Source organism: Suricata suricatta, chromosome 15 (genome assembly GCF_006229205.1).
Source record: "Suricata suricatta isolate VVHF042 chromosome 15, meerkat_22Aug2017_6uvM2_HiC, whole genome shotgun sequence".
Lineage (NCBI taxonomy): Eukaryota > Metazoa > Chordata > Mammalia > Carnivora > Herpestidae > Suricata > Suricata suricatta.
In genome coordinates this window covers 30077289-30091160 of record NC_043714.1, presented here as the reverse complement: position 1 = coordinate 30091160, position 13872 = coordinate 30077289, and positions in this window count along the sequence as shown.

Sequence of the window (13872 nt, the reverse complement as noted above, 5' to 3'; positions counted from 1 at the left end):
TGACAGGCTCTAACTCATTTTTAAAGAACTACCCTGGCTACCAAACTGGTAATATAATTTTGGCCAGATAGGCAAGAGGATTGGTGGTTAAAGCAGAACCAAAAATAACTTTGGAGGCTATTTCAGTAATCTAGGAAAGAGATGACAGTGGCTTGCGCTGAGGTGGCAGTGGAAGATAAGAAAACGGTTGAAATCTGGGTGTATTTGAAGGTGTAGCAGATAATGAGTTGTTGATGTTTCATTTAAATGTGTTTATGTGTTTGAGGACTAGAGGTACTGTTAAGGACAGGTGAAATTGGAGATGCTTATTACACATCCCATGTGGGTCTTAGCTGGATGGATATAGAAGTCTAGAGTACTTTGGTGAAATAATCATCTTAGAATATTTTCCCTTTGTACTTGAAATATGTTATGATTAGTTTTCCACAATCTTGCATTTGTATTTTGACATTTTTGCCATTCTTTCTGATGGTGTTGTTGCTATTTTTTTTTTTTTTGGTCTGTTACTTTGTGTGTTCTGCATTTCATATTTGCTTGGCAAAATCTCCAAAAGCGCAAGCTTATGAATATAATTATTTAATTTTTCTTCTAATCATTTTATGATTAGAAAAAAGACATCATATTTATGGCTTTTATTAATTTTACAATTTGGTATAATTTTAATCAACGAGACATTTTCTAAAATACCATATGAAGGAGGTAGTCTAGCTTTGTTAATTGGAAGTCAATAATGCAGTCAATAGTAGTTTACCTTTATTTTTTAATATGGCAAAATAAGTATTTTCCAGTCTTTTTTTTAATGTGGTGTTTTTATTTATTTTTGATTGAGAGACAGACATAGTGTGAACAGGGAACGGGCAGAGAGAACACAGATTTAATGTTTTTTTTTTTATTTTTGAAAAGGACAGAGACAGACTATGAGCAGAGAGAGACACACTCAGAATCTGCAGGAGGCTCCAGGCTCTGACCTGTGAGCACAGAGCCCACACAGGGCTCAAACCCATAAACTGGGAAATCATGACCTGAGCCGTAGGATGCTTAACTGACTGAGCTACTCAGGCACCCCAGTATTTCCAGTTTTTTAAAGGTGAACAATATAGAGGACATTAAAAATGAAAAAAAAACAATTAAAGATCTTAAGGACTTATATATTTACATATTCTATAAAAGGAATCTTGGTAAAGAAAATGTCATTTTAATAATGACAAATATCATCCCCCTCAGACCTTACTCATAAATTACCTTTTAACATCTGAATATGGATAATCCTTATAAAGCCCTGTGTTTTATAAAACCTGTTATCATTTATAACAAAAGTTATTTTATATCGTGGATATTTTTATGATTTGGGCTTGTATCTTGTTTGCATCTAAAAGTATTGCCTTATTGGATATCCTGTGATATAAAACACATTTTTAAAAATATTGAGTTCAGGGGCACCTGAGTGGTTCAGTCAGTTAAGTGTCTGGCTCTTGATTTTGGCTCAGGTCATGGTCTCATGGTTCATGAGTCTGAGCCCCACACAGGGCTTCATCCTGATGGTGCGGAGTCTGTGTGGGGTTCTCTCTTTCCCTCTCACCCTCTACTCCTCCCCTGCTTGCATAGTCTCTCTCAAAATAAATAAATTAATTTTTAAAATATTGAGTTCATCTAATAGCCCCCAATGAATTACTGATGGCCAAGAAGATTCAAGACTTTGTTGTTGTTGTTTAGGCACATCAAATAAAAAAATTAGAGGAAAAATAGCCACTAACATAATTTAGCATCTTCAATAAACATTTTGAAACTATCTTAATACCCTTGAAAACTTATTACAAAAGCTGAAAGTCTAATACCAATTATAACAAAGAGTCATATTTTTCCTTTGTGGTATAAACATGAGCCTTAAATCTGCTTGGTCATTAATAATTCAATAGCATATTGGTCCTCCTTAATGCCTAATACATATATGGACATATATATTTACATTTTAAAATTATTGAATCATAATATTTGTTTGAATTTTATTTGTTCAATAGTGTCTTAAGTTTGAAGATATCAAGTTAGAGCTGATGAGATTTGGCAATGAGCTGATTTTTGGAAAGCAATATAATGATAGTTTGATGACAATAGAGAATGAAGCATGAACTAAGAACAACAAAAATCCAAAGAAGAAAGGGAAGGGTGGGAAATGAAACAAAAGAATATGTGCATTTCTGAAGCTTAGAGATGCTTTTGAAGTCAAGAAAAATATTAATTATGTGGTAATTGTTCAGGCTTTAAGCCATGATTCTTTGGAAGGCTATTTTCACTTCCAAGTTAAAGAATTAATTTGTAAGGCTCACAATAGAACTAAATGCATTGACAATCAAAGTGTTTCACAGCATAATGGAACTTCAAATATAGTTAATACACCTTATTCCATGGAACTAGCTAAAGAGATTTTTAAAGCCACTTGACTACAGATTTGACTCTGGTGTCATTTGAAACTATTTTCAGATATAATTGACTGAGATAGCGAGTTGAGGAAAATAATCCATCAGAAAGAAATAGTTAACAGAATATTTAGGAGGATCTAGTTATTTTTCCCCTTTAGTTCAGCCATTAAGTGTCAACATATACAGGGCTTAAGCTAGTGAGAATGGCCAGAGCCAAATTTCCTAATGTTCATCTGCTATAAGATGCAGTAGGGCTGCTGAACACATGGAGACTGCTGTTTGTGAAACATTTGAAATACATTTTTATTTGTAAATCCAAACACACAGCAAAGTTAGTCCACCTTGTTTCTGGCTTTGTAACACTTCTGCTGAGAGCTGCTGTGTGTGCTATCAAATAAATTAACATTTCCCACTTGGGGCAGAGCTCTGAAGCCAGATTACACCGGGGTCAAATGCTATTGAATGATAATTTAAGAGTAAACAAGACTAACATAATTTATCTCTTCAACTTGAACAGCTTAAAATATAGTATTCACATAGCAATATTACCAGAAATATATCTAAAAGATTCTCAGACCTTACAACAATGCGTTTAGACAATGAGTAAAGAGAAGTGATGTGTCATTCGGTGGCTACAGTATTTTTTGTCCAGTCAAACCAGAGTTAGTATTTTTCTAGATGCTTGTGTTCCCCCAGTTTTGCTTTGATCCTAGTGACTTTAAAAGTTGGCTGATATATTCTTACATTATATACTAGTGTGACTACACCATAGAAGAGCAATAGAGAACTTGTTATGATTAATTTCTATAATTTTTACCTAATTTATCATCTAGTCAAAAAAAAATAGACTGAGATTCTAACCCAATAGATGGAACTATAGAGCTGTCCTGTGTGCAAGCTGAGGCACATGTGACCATTCAAATTTCAGTTACTTTTTCAAAATAAAAAATTACGTTCCTCAGTCATACTAGCCATAATTCAAGCTTTCAGTAGTCATATGCGTCTAATGGCCACTATATTGACCACAATGTGTCCATGAATTTAAAGAAACCCTGCTGGACAGTATTGCCAGCATCATGAGTATGCTGACCAGGGTTGTGTTCTTTACCCTTCCTTTACTCTGTAATGTCTGATTTGCTAGAGATGCGATTGATTCGGGGGCTACCGGATCATGTGCTCTGTGTCCTTCTGAGCATTTCAAAGCCGTGTTCTCGTGCCAGGAATGAAGTTTCTGGACTTTATCATCTATTCCAAATCACTTCTTTCGTGCCATTTCCTAACTAGGAGATCATTGCAATTTATACTTATAGATAGCTAACTTTCTAAATTCTATTAATTTAAATGTGTGCTTAATATAATGTTTTCAGTGGTCTGAAATAAAAGATTTAGTATATATTCATTTTGGCTCTAGAAACTTTGGAGAAGTGTGGCCTTCTATGGTATTGCCAATTATTATCTGGTTGTAGAAATTTTATTAATGCATCATTCTCTATCCAATTGGATATGGGTCAGTCTGAAATAGGTTATATAGATATTGATTAACTTGGGGGCATCACTGTTCACTGTGTGTCTCAGTTTACAATTGTAGATATAGTTTTTTCTCATTTTGAAAATTGCAACCAATGACGAAATTGGTTTTCTTGAGACACAAACGAAAACCAATGTCTTCTCAATGTTTTCTCCCATTAGTGGAATAAAAGAGAATTAAATGTTTTAATATTCTATCTTAAGTCTAAAAAGGCAAAACATATTTTTTCTTTTAAATGTAGTTTTTATTTTTTTTAATATTTTATTGTCAAATTGATTTCCATACAACACCCAGTGCTCTTCCCCACAAGTGCCCTCCTCCATCACCACCACCTCTTTTCCCCCCTCCCCCTTTCCTTTCAACCCTCAGTTCATTTTCAGCATTCAATAGTCTCTCTAGTTCCGCATCCCTCTCTCTCCCCAACTCTCTTTCCCTCTTCCCCTCCCCATGGTCCTCCATTAGGTTTCTCCTCTTCTCCTGTTAGACCTATGAGTGCAAACATATGGTTTCTGTCCTTCTCTGCCTGACTTATTTTGCTTAATATGACACCCTCAAGGTCCATCCACTTTCCTACAAATGGCCATATGTCATTCTTTTAATATCAAATGTGAATGAAACTCATGCAAAATAGATTTGACACGATCCCTACCATGAAAAAAGAGATTATTAAATTTCAAGTTTAGGGAAATAAAGTTGTACAATTCATTATTATGATATAAAACTTGTGTTTTAAATATCTCAGATTCTTTATTTCTATCCATGTTTGATTTTTAATGCTTTCAATCATATATTGGTTTATAAATTGTGTTTTATACACAACGTTTTAAACATTCATGTAAGCATAAATGCCTGATGAACTGGAGTAAGTAGATTTTTAAAATTAAGATGTTACTTTATGTATTTAGAACATATATCTCCATATATATGTGTTTGATGAACTGTGAAAGCATTATATATACATGAGGAAGTTTAGAAACTCCACGAATGAAAATGAAAACAATTGCCTGTTATCTGCTAAAGATAAGCATTGTTACTTTTTTGATATGTGGTCTCATAAATATCTATCATATATTTATACGCACTTGTGTAAATATATATTTGTATATATTTAAGTGTACATGTAAATCAATTTGTTTTAATTTATTTTTTTATGTTTTATTTATTACTGAGACAGAAACAGAGCATGTGTGGGGGTTGGGTCAGAGAGAGAGAGGGAGACACAGAATCCAAAGCAGGCTCCAGGCTCTGAGCTGTCAGCACAGAACCTGATGTGGGGCTCAAACTCACAAACCATGGGATCGTGACCTGAGCTGAAGTCAGCCACTTAACCAACTGAGCCACCCAGGCGCCCCAAGTATACATGTAAGTCAATTTTAAAGTACCACGAGATTGGGGCACCTGGGTGACTCAGTTGGTTAAATGCTGAGTCTTGATTTTGGCTCAGATCATGATCTCATGGCTTGTGAGTTCGAGCCCCTCAATGGGCTTTGTGCTGTCAGCACATTAAGAAAAAAATTAAACATTAAAAAAATCCAATGAGGTCATACTTTGTATTTAATCTTGTATTACTTTAGTTTGAAATCACTGTTTTTCACATAATATCTAATGTAAAACCTTTGACACTATTAAATACCTTCTATGGTAAAATTTAAATAGATGTATGTATTGTACATACATTGTACAGCAGGAGAAAAAACAACCAAGGACATTATTTCATGCATTTATAAAAGTGCACCAATCTGAGAATAGCTGCAAGATGAATGTTCTGGAGAAATGAGTTGTTTATAGACCTTATCAGACACATTGGTAATGGTCAAAGCTGCATTGGCTGTGGGACAGGATATTGGGCCAATAAGACAATATGGTCTGAGTGTACTAGCCAGTGGTGGTCTATTGGGTTTAACAAGAGAGGTGGAGAAGAACAATGGGGGAATAAGACCTTGTAAGGATAAGAGAGGAAAAGTTTTAGTCCTTGGGGATATTTCACAATATATGTACCATAATCAACCATATTTAATCAAAACAGTAATCAAGTCACTACTTTGGATATAATTTCCTCTTTTTAAAAATATAGATAAGCTGCTATATAACAATTGCCACTTCAGATAGCTGTGACATTAGGTGATTAACTAGTTGGTACTTAACCTTCTAATTTCTGTATAAGTCTAATTACATGAAATAGAAGTTGGGGTTCTGATTTTTTACTTTGCTTATCCATTTGGAGTGTCATTGTAACTACTGTATTGTAAATGATGGAAAATAATTGCATATGTTAAAAAAATAAATTGTGTTATACTAAAAAAATTAAAATCAATGTTTAAATGAATTTTCTAGCTAAGCTTTTGTATCTTCTGCAGATTTTATTAGGCTTTATTTATAAAAATAAATTTTCAGAAGAATGGGACCTGAGACAACCAGGTATACTATTTTTTAATACTATAAGTACCCACCTCCCCTGTTTTTTGTACAGACTGGTGCTAACAGCTTCTTTTTTGCTTATTATGTTTGCTAAAACGAACATTTGATAACCTGTATTTTTCAAGGATTCCCAAACACTTCATTTGTGTTATTACTGATGTACGCAGGGTGCTGTGAGGTAGGGATATTAGCTGCCCAGTTTTCCCACACCTCCTTATTTTTACGCCATTAGCTACTGTCCTCTCATACCGATCAACTTCTATATGTGACTTGTATTGCTCAATATTATAGTTCACACACTCTAGTGAAACAGAGATTTGGGAAAACTCTTGTGTATTTTACTTTGTCTTCCCTCCATGTGGTTGCCATTGGAAATATCTAGGCTAGTCTGTCAAAATAATATGACAGATTCATATAGAGGAGATTATAATGACACATTTGAGGCCATTCTATACTTAGCGACATCTAGTTGACCTACCAGTTGACCCAAGACCCATGAGCCTGCCCCACCGAGATGAGTCATGCCAGGCCTTTAGCAGAATCACCTGCTGACCTATATATAGATTGATAGGCAGAAAGGCACATTTATTAGCAAGTGCCATGGAAGTTTGTGGTTGTTTATTATGCAGCATTATTATGATAATGGTAAGTGATACCCTGGTCAAATTCAAATCCCATCATTGTACATTGTTGCTACATTTTACTAGACATTTTATACTTCTCTTGAAATCCTTTTCTCATATTGTATAGAGTCGTGTTCTTTCTGTAAGACTAACAGTAATAGATACTCCAGATTTATTTTTATTCTCCCAAAAACTCCACTCCAGGAAATATCAAATTCCAGTTAAAATATTATTAACTTTTGATCATTAAATTTGGAGTTCTTTTTTCAAAAATATTAGAAATTTTGCTTTTCATTTTTTAAGTTTATTTTTTATTTTATATTTATTTGTATATATATTTATTTATTTTAATTTATTCATGTTTTATTTGGTGTAGTTAGTGATAATTTTAGATATTTCTTTATATATGTCATATATATAATTTGGTAGTTTCAGTGCTTCTCTTTTATTTTTCAAACTCCTCAAATTAACTATCTGATTTCTATATACTTGCGCACTCCCTAATTCTCCTACCTGACTCTTCAATGCAATTTAAATGTTCTACCAAAGAAAAGTCAGCTTTCTAATTCTTAGATCCAGAGGGTTCATTTTGGTTCACTGTCCTCTCTATGTGATTCGACAGAGCTCTCCACTCCTGGGGGGATTTCTCTTGCCTTTTTATCCCATAACATCATTCTCCCGTGTCCTCATTGTCTTATTTCACTTTTATGAGTATTTGTTCTTTGTTCTCTTTTCTTTATCTAACCATTACCCTCGTTCTCCCACCTGAACTCTCAGTGCAATTTCATAGCTTCCTCTGACTTTCCTGCCTATATCCTGATTATGCTTAAATTAAATCTCCATCCTAGGGATTGATTCTGATGGAAACTAATCATTCAGAGGCTAAAATGAAGTTTACATCTCCTTCAACCTGGCCCACTTCTTTATATTTCCTACCTAAGTGAATGGCATCTCAAGCAACTCTCTGACCTAAAACAGATACCCAGAAGACATTTTAAACTCTCTCCTCTCTTTTCATCCCTGCGTTCGATTAAGGGGCCCTGTGCATCCAAATCATGCAGTGTAATCTTTACATGTCTTTTTTTTTTTTATTAGAGCATCTACCTGAACTTTGCTCTAATAATTTCCATTTAAATTATTTAAAGAACTGCCATCTACTTCTCTTCCTGCAGTCTTGAAGGTTTTCTAACTAACCTTCAAAATTTGTCAGATTTATCTTTCTAATATACATATTTGAGCATGTGATTCCACACAAAATTTCTCTGTGACGATCAAATATCTAAAGTGTAATTATACTGACATAAAAAATAATCAACTGAAATTTGAGTAACACAACAAACTAAATATGCCTATGCATGTGACCACCTTCTTTCTATTCTCCCACACCCCAAGTTGTAGGGTGTACATACATAAGTGTAAAGTGTGTGTGTGTGTGTGTGTGTGTGTGTGTGAGAGAGAGAGAGAGAGAGAGAGAGAGAGAAAGTCTTAACAATGTTAGAAACCTGAAAGTTTTCTATATGAAATTATGTGGACCTTCTGGGAGATGAATGAAAGATGGCATCAGATACATATAATTAAAATTTCAGTGGAATTTTTCAAATCTGAAGGAGAAATGCTGCAAAGTGTGACAGATGATTACAGGACAACTCTGGTTCTGGTGGAGGAAATTTCAGGTGCAGAGGGATCCAGAAGCACACACAAGAGGAATTAATTGAAGCATTGCCTTAAGAAAAGCTGGGTCAATCTGATTCCAGTATTTATGCTTTTAATAAAAAAGATACTTCTGAAAGTAATAAGGAAGAACAATGCTACTTTCAAAATAAAATCTCCACTTACTATTAAAAAATATAGTATCGATCAGTTGAAGCTCATGCTAGAAATAAAATAGAACACTGGAGCTATATATATATAAGTATGTCCTCCTAATATATAAGCCAAGTGTAGTTAATCTTCGTTTACTAAGCTCTGATGCAATTGTGTAGTTGATCTAATTTTGTAGTTGGCTGCAAAGTCAAAATAACTGGCTCTGATATTCTGAAGACCAGTTCACTTTGGCTATTTAACACTGAGCTTGACCTCTGCAGATAGTAACTGAATATATAAACTCTGGCAAAAGGGCAAACTTTCATTTAAGAAATAGGAAAGAGTACCCTCACACAAGCAAGTAGATATTGAGTAGACTTCGAAATCTTCTTTGCACATCGGTAATTACCCTTCCTCCCTATCAAATTGTCTTGTTTTGTAACTTATAAAATGTCTGAGTGTCTGCTAATCATTTGCCAGTACTTTATTGTTCAATAATTTTCTAGATTCTATAATTCCTCACCCCGGTGTGTCACACACACACACACACACACACACACACACACACACAGTCACACACACAGACACATGCACACACACACACACACACAAACACACACATGCACACACTAAGCTTACTAGAATCACTTTCTTTTTAAAAACATTTTTAAATGTTAATTTGTTTTTGAGAGAGACAGAGCATGAGCATGGGAGAAGCAGAGACAGGGAGACACAGACTCCAAAGCAGGTTCCAGGCTCTGAGCTGTCAGCACAAAGCTTGACGCAGGGCTCAAACTCACGGACTATGAGATCTTCAACTCAGCCGAAGTCAGATGCTTAACTGACTAAGCCACCCAGGTGCCCCAAGAATCATTTTCTGTTTCTTGTAACCAAGTATATTAGTATCTTGATCTCAGAAAACAACTTTTCACCTACATGAATGGGTCAAATAGAATGACTTATTCCTGGAGGCAAAAATCAATCTTAAAATAAAATGAAATATTGCATTTAACTATTATTTCTTGAAAATTAAATAGTAGTGTGTCTCTAATATAGTCAGCAGCAATGATCTGTTCTTCCTTTCTTTCCGATGTAGCGATATCATTCAAACTACTTAGTAGGCAAAATATAAGATTTAAAAAGTAAGTGTGTGTACTATGTACTTTCTGGTATCTAAGGGACTATTTCTTACCCGATTCTGAATCTGTTGAACTGATTCAAGAGAAGCTCTTTTGATGAGCTCTGTGGGATATAGAGCAAATAGGACACCGGAGCTGTTGTTCTTTACCCCGGGTAAACACTGTTTGAGCATCAGCTAAAAACTATCTTAAGAACAGTTGAAGAACATATTCAACATTAAAGCCTCCCAGCCTAGTGAGATTTCCTCATTACTGTGCCACTTTGACTCAGTGTAAATGGAGGAAAAAATTATCTTACTTCTGTCTCTATGGCCGAGGCAGTGTAATTAGGGTGGTTTGGAAGTGTTTAATTGTGAGTGTCAAAACACAACAGGGTACCTGTAGAACCAAATTTCACCCTAAGTGAATCATTGCTACAAGGTGTAACAAAACCTGGAAATTTCATGCTCTGGCCAAAACAAAAGTTTTGGAACATGATATCTACTCTTGAAATTTCACCAATTTTCTTAGATAATAATAACGTAAAAGAAAATAAATGTGGGCCCTTTTATTTATAGGCAAAAAAGGTTAAATATCCCACTCAAGATTAATCCAATTATAAAAAAGTTTTTTTCTGGATATTTATACTAGTAAATTTAATGCAAATTCCCATTCCTATAGGTTTATAATCTTAAGAAAACAGAGAGACAGATATCCTATATAGTAACTAACGGAATTACTTAGCGGGATGGACCTTTTAAAGAATGTACATGTCTTGTTATCTTGAAATAAAATTCATAAATCAAGAAGATTTTGTTTTTGCCATTTTAATATGTGGAAGAAATTTTCATTTAAAAGTGATATATTCATTGAGTGTGGCTCAGTCAGTTAAGGGTCCCACTCAGTTTTGGCTCAGGTCATGATCTCACAGTTTCATGGGTTTGAGCCTCATGTCTGGCTCTGTGCTGGCAGCATGGAGCCTGCTTGGGATTTTCTCTCTCCCTCTCTCTCTCTTCCCTTCCCTGACTCACATTGTTTCTGTCTCTTTCAAAGTAAATAAACTTAAAAAAAGGATATATATATGTAGAGGAAACAAAAAATCACCTTTACTAAAGCAGAATAAAAACATTTACTCCGTCTATGAATGACTTTTAGTTCTATATTCTTATTTGTTTGACTTCATAATTAAGATTAAAATATTTTAAATATATAACACATTATGATAAATATATACAACTTTCCCACATTTATTATTACTTTAAAAAATTTTTTAAACTTTTTTATGTTTATTTATTATTGAGACAGAGAGAAACAGAGCATGAATGGGGGAGGTGCAGAGAGAGAGGGACACACAGAATTCAAAGCAGGCTCCAGGCTCTGAGCTGTCAGCACAGAACCCGACTCGGGGCTCGAACCCACAAACTGTGAGATCATGACCTGAGCCGAAGTCGGACACTTAACTGACTGAGCCACCCAGGCTCCTCTTATTATTGCTTTTAATACTGTTAATACTCTTTGTTTCACATTAGTAAATATAAATGTGTGGTGGGGGAAGGGTGTGGGTGTGTTTTAGAAAATGTACTTTAGTAATGCAATTTCTGAATTGGAGTAACAACCAAAAAATTTAAATACTACTAATAATTAATAACATAAGATTAAGAAAACCTTTTTTTTTAATTGATGTATAAATGGGGCACCTGAGTGGCTTAGTTAGTTAAGCGTTTGATTTAATCTCAGGTCATGATCTCACAGTTTGTAAGTTTGAGCTCCGTGTCTGGCTCTGTGCTGACAGCTCAGAGCCTGGAGCCTGCTTTAGGTTCTGTGTCTCCCTCTCTCTGCCTGTCTCCTGCTGGCAGTCTGTCTTTCTCTCTTTCTTCCTCTCTCAAAAATAAGGAAACATTAAGAAAATTTAAAATAAAAATAAAAAATTGAGGTATAATTGTAATATAACATTATATTAATTTCAGGTGTATGACATAAGGTGATATTTGCATATTGCAATATATGCAAAGTGATCCTCACAATAGGTCTAGTTAGCATCTGTCATCATACATAGTTATAATTTTTGTCTTGTAATGAGATCTTTTAAGAAATCATGTTTAACTTGTAATTTTGCTGCTGAAAGATATATTGAAGATAAAGAAAAAATGTTTTATTCATACAGAATGAAGGTTAAGAGACATGTTTTCGGGAATTTTTGTGCTAAGAGATATCTAAAATACATATATTGACAATTGCTGAGTACTAAGCCATATAGCCATGAACTGTCAAAGTATACTGCACACCTATTTCACAAAAAGTCTGGGCCTTTCCTCACAAAACTATGACCTATTTTGCATCCTCCAGGCACTAATGTGGTACCACCTCAACCAGGCTGCATAAAGCCATCACTTACTAATGAATCCACCTACCAAATAATTAGGTAAGGCAGGGAGTTGTTAGTTCCCCATTTTACAGATGAGGAAGCAAAGGTAAGAAAGGTTAAGATAACATGCCACAGGCGCCAGGTAATGGTGGTGCATTATACTTCCTAGTGCTGTTCTCTGAGGACCTGGGAGCACTAGACTGGATAGTTAACCCTTTTAATTTTACCGTGCAGTTGGTAAAGGAAAGGTACGATTATCCTTATTTTACCTTTAAGGAGAATGAACTGCTTTCTCATAAATGGTTTGCCCAAGGTATTTGGCAGAGTTTAGAATTAGGCTCAACTTCTTAATTCATGGAAGTTATTTTTTGTCTTGTGTCAGCATCATACATTTTTTGCTAACCGAAGTCTTAGAATTTAGAGGCAAATAAAAACCCTTGTGATATCCTGCCCTGATTTTCAACCATTATAAAACACTTTTTTTCCAGGATTTTCAAAGAACAAATCAATTTTTTAAACAGTGTCACCTCAAATTAACAGTACCTACAAGAAATATACAACCAGATGTCTTAGTCTCCCCAAGCCGCTGTAACAATACCGCAGTCTGGGTGGCTGCTAACCACAAAAGTTATTTCTCATAGTTCTGGAGGCTGGGAAGTCCACATCTGGGTGCTGGCAGATTCAGTATCCGGTGAGAGCCCGCTGCCTGGCTCACAGACAGCTGCCTTCTTCCCTGGTTCCTCAAATGTTGGAAGAGAGAGGAACCTCTTTCAAAGGTTTTTTAAAAGAGCTTGAATCTCATTCATGATGGCCTCATCCTCATGACCTGATCACCTTCCAAAGCTCCTACCTTCTAATACCTTCATGTTGGGGATTAGGTTTTAAAAATGAATTCTGGGCAGGGTAACACATATTACAGGAGACAAAGAGTATTGGCTCGCATACTTGAGACATGCCAGGGGCAGCCTGTAGGAAGCATTTAAGTAGGAGACGGATCTTGATTATACATCTTGACTCGACTCCTGATTGCCCATGATGAAAGTTTATTATATATTAGTCAAAATATTTTTAAAATATACAAAATGGCTATGAATAGCCACAAGAATCTCTCTTCCTTGATCATTAACTCTAATTTTTAGTTCTGTGTCTTTGGGCATTGTTGAGAGAATTTATTCACTAACTGTAGAGAATAAATAAATGCTTTAGGAATGGCAATTGATTTCTACTTAACAAACAAAGAAAAACTTTTTATAGGGTAACTAAAATATCAAAAAAATAACAAAATCATACATTTTTAGCGCTACAATGAATCAAGGCTTCTTTTTCATTCCTCTTTTTAAAATTAGAATATCAAGTGTTTAAAAAATGACTTGTTCAAGATTGCACCATTAGAGCTAGAAACGTACAGGGCTTCCAATCTTCCAATTCAGTACTTTTTCAGGTTAAATAAAAATAAGGCCTAATGAATACAATACCCGGAAAAATCGAATGATGATTTGTCTAATAAGGCATATATATTAACCAGCTTGCTCTGAACCGAAGTAAGGTTTAAGTCCCTCACAAAGCAGTAAAAGGTCTCCCAACTCACGGTGATGTTAAT